This window comes from Gavialis gangeticus, unplaced genomic scaffold, assembly GCF_001723915.1.
Source record: "Gavialis gangeticus isolate Ggan-Ray unplaced genomic scaffold, GavGan_comp1, whole genome shotgun sequence".
NCBI classification, from domain to species: Eukaryota; Metazoa; Chordata; order Crocodylia; family Gavialidae; genus Gavialis; species Gavialis gangeticus.
This window is the reverse complement of record NW_017729004.1, coordinates 55,729,930-55,735,069: the sequence shown is the minus strand read 5'-3', so window position 1 is coordinate 55,735,069 and position 5,140 is coordinate 55,729,930. Positions and strand designations below refer to the sequence as shown.

General features: G+C 54.7%; 1 protein-coding gene across 1 annotated transcript in view; it reads left to right on the top strand.

Moving 5' to 3' along the window:
- The first annotated feature begins 93 nt into the window (after positions 1-93).
- The window catches only part of LOC109291411 (sterile alpha motif domain-containing protein 9-like), an 18,380-nt gene continuing 13,333 nt past the window's right edge, over positions 94-5,140 (top strand). The window contains exon 1 of the mRNA XM_019508426.1: positions 94-194. The gene's annotated coding sequence lies outside the window, so the exon portion shown is untranslated. The remainder of the gene's footprint in view (positions 195-5,140) is intronic.

Genomic DNA, 5,140 nt, shown 5'->3' with positions numbered 1-5,140 from the left:
AGGGCCCCTAGAAATTTTTTTTAAATGAATATTTATTTACCTCTGGCTCCCATCAAAAGTGACAGAGCCAGGGGCAGTAGGACCCAGTGGAAGCCACAGCAGGGTCGTGGAGGAGCAGGCCCTGCCTTGTCCCACCCCACACAGCGGGAGGGACCATAAGGCTGTTCCTGCCCGTGCTGGAATGGGAAGCTCAGGTAAGAGGGGGTCGGAGAGCATGCTGGTCCCCATCTGGCCACGGGTCTGGGAGCAAGGGGGCACATGGGAGCCAGCACTGGTGGGACCCAGATCAGGGTGGCTCCCCTCTCTCCCTGATGATGAAGTCCAGCTTGGCTCCATAGAGCCCAGCCAGCTGCACCCTGGGCTCCTGCCACCCTGCTCTGGGCCCCATCCGCACTGGCCCTGGGGCACCGCCCGGCTGTGGCTAGTTCCCAACCCCCCGGTCCAGCCCTGGGGACAGCATGGGGGCCACCTGGGGCTGCTGGGGGTGGCATGACCCAACGGGAATGTGGCCCGGGGCAGAGGAAGGCAACGCGGAACTTCCATCCTGCGCCTGAGGCTTGAGGCAACAACAGCCTGCCCACCCCCCCCACGGGAGGCTCTGGTGAGTGCTGCTGCCCCGGGGGAGAAGAACCAGGCCCCTCTACCCCGCAGAGGCCCAGCAGCAGCTCGCTTCCTGGCCCCAGGATGGGTGGGGAGGCTGCGACAGGAGAAGGAGTGTATCCACGGCCATTTTTCTGCTGCAGAAGTTCCTGCGGCCATGAGGAGCCCAGGGGCCCTGGGGAAGCTCCTGGCCAGCCCCAGAGGCAGCACGGGTCCTCCTGAGGCTGCTGGGAGTGGCACAACCTGGCAGACCCCTAACCCAGGGCACGGGAAGCTCAGGGAGGCCGCAGGAGCTTTCAGAGGAAAAAAGCGGCCATGGTTCCACTCCAGCTCCTGGCGGAACCTCCCACCCATCCTGGGGCTGGGGGTGTGAGCTGCTGTCAGGCCGCTGGGTCGCTGCAGGGTGGAGGAGCTGGACCTTCCCCCCAGGGTGGCGGCACCCACGGGGGCCATCCGTGGGGGGGGGAGGCAGCCAGATTGTTCCCTTCCCAAGCCTCAGGTGCAGGATGCAGCTTCTGCACCACATTTCTGGACTTCCCACATCCCAGGCCATGTGCCACCCCCAGCGGCCTCAGGTGGCCCCCTGCACTGCCCCCAGGGCTGGCCAGGAGCTTTCCTTGGGGCCCCAGCCTCCTGGAAGCTGCAGGAGCTTGTGAAGCAGAAAAGCAGCCCCTGGGCCACCCATGGGCAGGGGCAGCCAGACCTTTGCTGTCCCAAGCCTCAGGCGCGCAATGCAAATTCTGCACCACCTCCTTGGGCTTCCTGCATCCTGGGCCACATCCCCACCAACTTGCACCAACCCCAGTGGCTCCAGGAGCCCCCCACTCTGCCCCCCAAGCCTGACGGGCCCTTCCCCATCAGGCTTTAGCCTCCTGGTGGCAGCAGGAGCTGCCGGAGTGCAAATGCGGCCATGAGGCTTCAGACAGCAAGGGCCCGGCTGGCTCCCCCCTCGCAATCCTTCCTGCAAACCCCACAGCCACACCTTCCTCCAGAAAAATCACACATCCCACAAATACCACACGAACACATACACAGCTCCCCACAAATCCCACATCTACCCACCCACACACCCCAACACCGCTGCACACCCCACACACTATACAAGAGTAAGACTACATTTTGAACTATTATACAATCACTTCTACATATAAAGCACAAACACACAGGTATCAAGACAAAAATATATTTTTAATTGAATTAAAATATAATATTATGGGTATTTGATTTTTAGTACATAATTTGTTTTTTTTCTGTCTCTAAGATAGCAAACCCTCTTCTCTGAAGGAGTACTTCCAGGGGCAAGGGGAGGAACTTCCAGTGGCAAGTGTCAGAGGTCAGGGGTGGGACTTCCAGTCCCAAAATGGCAACCAGGGGGCAGGGCACCTGTCAAGGGGCGGGGTTACCCATGCGGCCCTCTGCCCAAGATAATTGCCCACCCCTGGGCTAGAGCTACAAGTGGCTTCTCTTCAGCAGTATCTCCCACTCTGGGGTGGATCCAGGGCATGTATAGATGCACATACACCCCGATTTGATCCCTGCTCCACTCAAAGTTTAAAACTAACTGCCTGGCAGTGGCAGCAGCATTTTTAATCAGGCAGTGCTGAGGGAGTCAACTGACTATTTTTGAAACTTAACAGGGCAGTATGCAAGCCATTCACTGGGAGCCACAGAAGGAAGGGGAAGGGGAGCCAGGTGCTCTGAGCAGCTGGGAGTACTTCTATCTGGGTGACTGTTGAATGGTTGCTGCCCATCTGACAAAAGCCCTAACAAGGGGACAGAGCCAGTCCATGCCCAAAGGGTATACAGGGATACTCCCATAGAGACCAGGGAGTGACTAAACAGAAGTAGCAAGCAGGACAGTTTAAGAGTAACTAATAGGGGTGAACCGATAGATATTTTTGGGGCTGATACCAATAGCCGATTTTTAAGGAGGCATATTGGTCAGTACTGATAGAATTTCCAGTACACAGCCCAGCAGCTTGAGTAGTGTCCGTCTGGCCATGCAGCAGTGTGCCCCTGCTTGGCAAAGGGGGCTGTGGGGGAAGGGAAGAGAGAGGAGAAGGGAAAGGGTATGGGGGGAGGGGGATATCAAGGCCCCCTGCAGTGAGGGAGAGGGCGGGCTGGGGAAGGCACCACCCAGCCAGGGCAGGGCAGGGTGTGGGACAAAGCCCCATGGCTCATCTGGGGCCTGGTGGGGAGCCTGGAAAACTAGCAGAAAGAATTGGAATTGGAAGTCTCACAGTCACTGAACTGTGACATAACTCAAGTAACAGAGACTTGGTGGAATAGCTCTCTCACATGACTGGAGTACTGTCATGGATGGGTATAAACTGTTCAGGAAGGACAGGCAGGGGAAACGAGGAGGAGTTGTGCTGTATGTAAAAGAGCCATATGGTTGCTCAGAGCTCCAGTATGAAATTAGAGACAGGCCTGTTGAAAGTCTCTGAGTTAGGGACAGAGGGGAGAGCACTAAGTGTGCAGTGGTGGGTGTCTATTATAGCCCACCAAACCAGAAGGTGGAAGTTTTGTTCAAACAGCTAGCAGAAGTTTCCAGATCACAGGCCCTGGTTCTCATGGGGGACTTCAATCACCCTGACATCTGCTGGGAGGACAATACAGCAGTGCACAGGCAATCCAGGAATTTTTTGAAGCAGGTTAGAGACAACCTCCTGGTCCTGGAGATGCCACCTAGGGACCGTGCTGTTTTTGACCTGCTACTCACAAACCAGGAAGTATAGGTGGGGAATGTAGTGGTAGATGGCAACTTAGGCAGCAGTGACCATGAAATGATTGAGTTCAAGATCCTGAGGAAAGGAAGGAAGAAGAGCAGCAAAGTATGGACCTTGGACTTCAGAAAAGCAGGCTGCAACTTACTTAGGGAACTGATGGTTAGGATACCCTGGGAGACCAGTCTGAGGTTGAAGGGAGGCCAGGAGAGCCGACTGTATTTTACTGAGGCCGTGGGAACAAATGATCCTTATATGCACGCAAGCAAGTATGGCAAGTATGGTAGAAGACAAGCGAGTATGGCAGAAGACCAGCTTGGCTTAGCAGGAACTCTTCAGTCAGCTAGAACACAAAAAGGAAGCTTAAAAGTGGAACCAGGCCACCTCAGGCCTTTATTCCCTTGTTGAGGCTTCAGCCTTCCCAGCATCCACCCTTCTACTCTAGCTGGTCCTTTAGCCAAGGCCCACTGTCTTGGACCTGGATTCCAGACTCCAGCCCCTTATCGTGCCCTCCAGCATCTTTATTTCTGCCCCCTCCCACCCTTTCTTGGGCTCTGGGCCCCCTGGCCCCAAGCTCTGCCCTTTAGCATGATCCCTAACAGGGTTCAAAACAGTCACTTGCTCTCCAGGCACTAATGAGACCTCCAAACCACTCCTTAGTCCCTTCCACAAAGCACCAGTTAAAACCCATACATTTATGCCATCTGGCAGCAACATAAACACCCAGCCCACCAGCAGCCTACCATACTGCTTCCAGGCCTTGCACCAGGATCCCTCGGGTTGCTTTCCCTAAGCTCCCTGCCCAACAGAAGCAGCCAGCTCACAGCAACACTTCCTCCCCCTGCTGCTTCCCAGGTCTAACTCCCTGCTCTGGCTTATATGCTCCTAAGCCCTGCCCCTTCAGGTCATGTGACTCCCCTGGCAGCTGATTTGACCACAGGGCTATTTCTTAACCCCCACTCTGCTGGCTGCCTGTGCTACAAAAAACCTTGCCCTTAAGGGGCCACACCACTTCCCGGTAACAGGGCAAGGGTTCCCTATTACAGTCAGCACCAAGGGGAAGGTCAGGGAAAGTGTGGGTCCCTTACTGAATGGGGGAGGCAACCTACTGACACATGATGCAGAAAAGGCTGAATTATTCAATGCCTTTTTCACCTCAGTCTTCACAGGCAAGGTCAGCTCCCAGACTACTGCACTTGGCAGCACAGTTTAGCGAGAAGACAAGCAGCCAACAGTGGCAAAAGAACAAGTTAGGGACTATTTAGGAAAGCTGGATGTGTACAAATCCACGAAGCTGGACAGGGTGCACCCAGTGGTGCTGTGGGAGTTAGATGATGAGATTGCAGATGCGCTGGCCATTATCATTGAAAACTCATGGCAATTGGGAGAGGTCTCAGATGATTGGAAAAAGGGTAAATATAGTGCCCATCTTCAACAAAGGGAAGGAGGAAGATCTGGCAAACTACAGACTTGTCAGCCTCACCTCAGTAACTGGAAAGCTCATGAAGCAGGTCCTCAAGGAATCCATTTCTAAGCACTTGGAGGAGAAGAAGGTAATTAAAAACAGTCAGCATGAATTCACCAAGGGCAAGTCATGCCTGACCAACCTGACTAGGAGTCCCCTAGGGCTCGGTCCTTGGGCCTGCGCTGTTCAATTTCTTTATCAGCAATTTGGACGACAGGGTGAAAAGCATCCTGTTTAAATTCGCTGATGATACCAAAATTTGGGGTGAGGTGAGCATGCTAGTAGGGAGGGAAAGATTTCAGCAAGACCTGGATAGGTTACAGGGGTGGGCTAACAAAAACAGGATGCG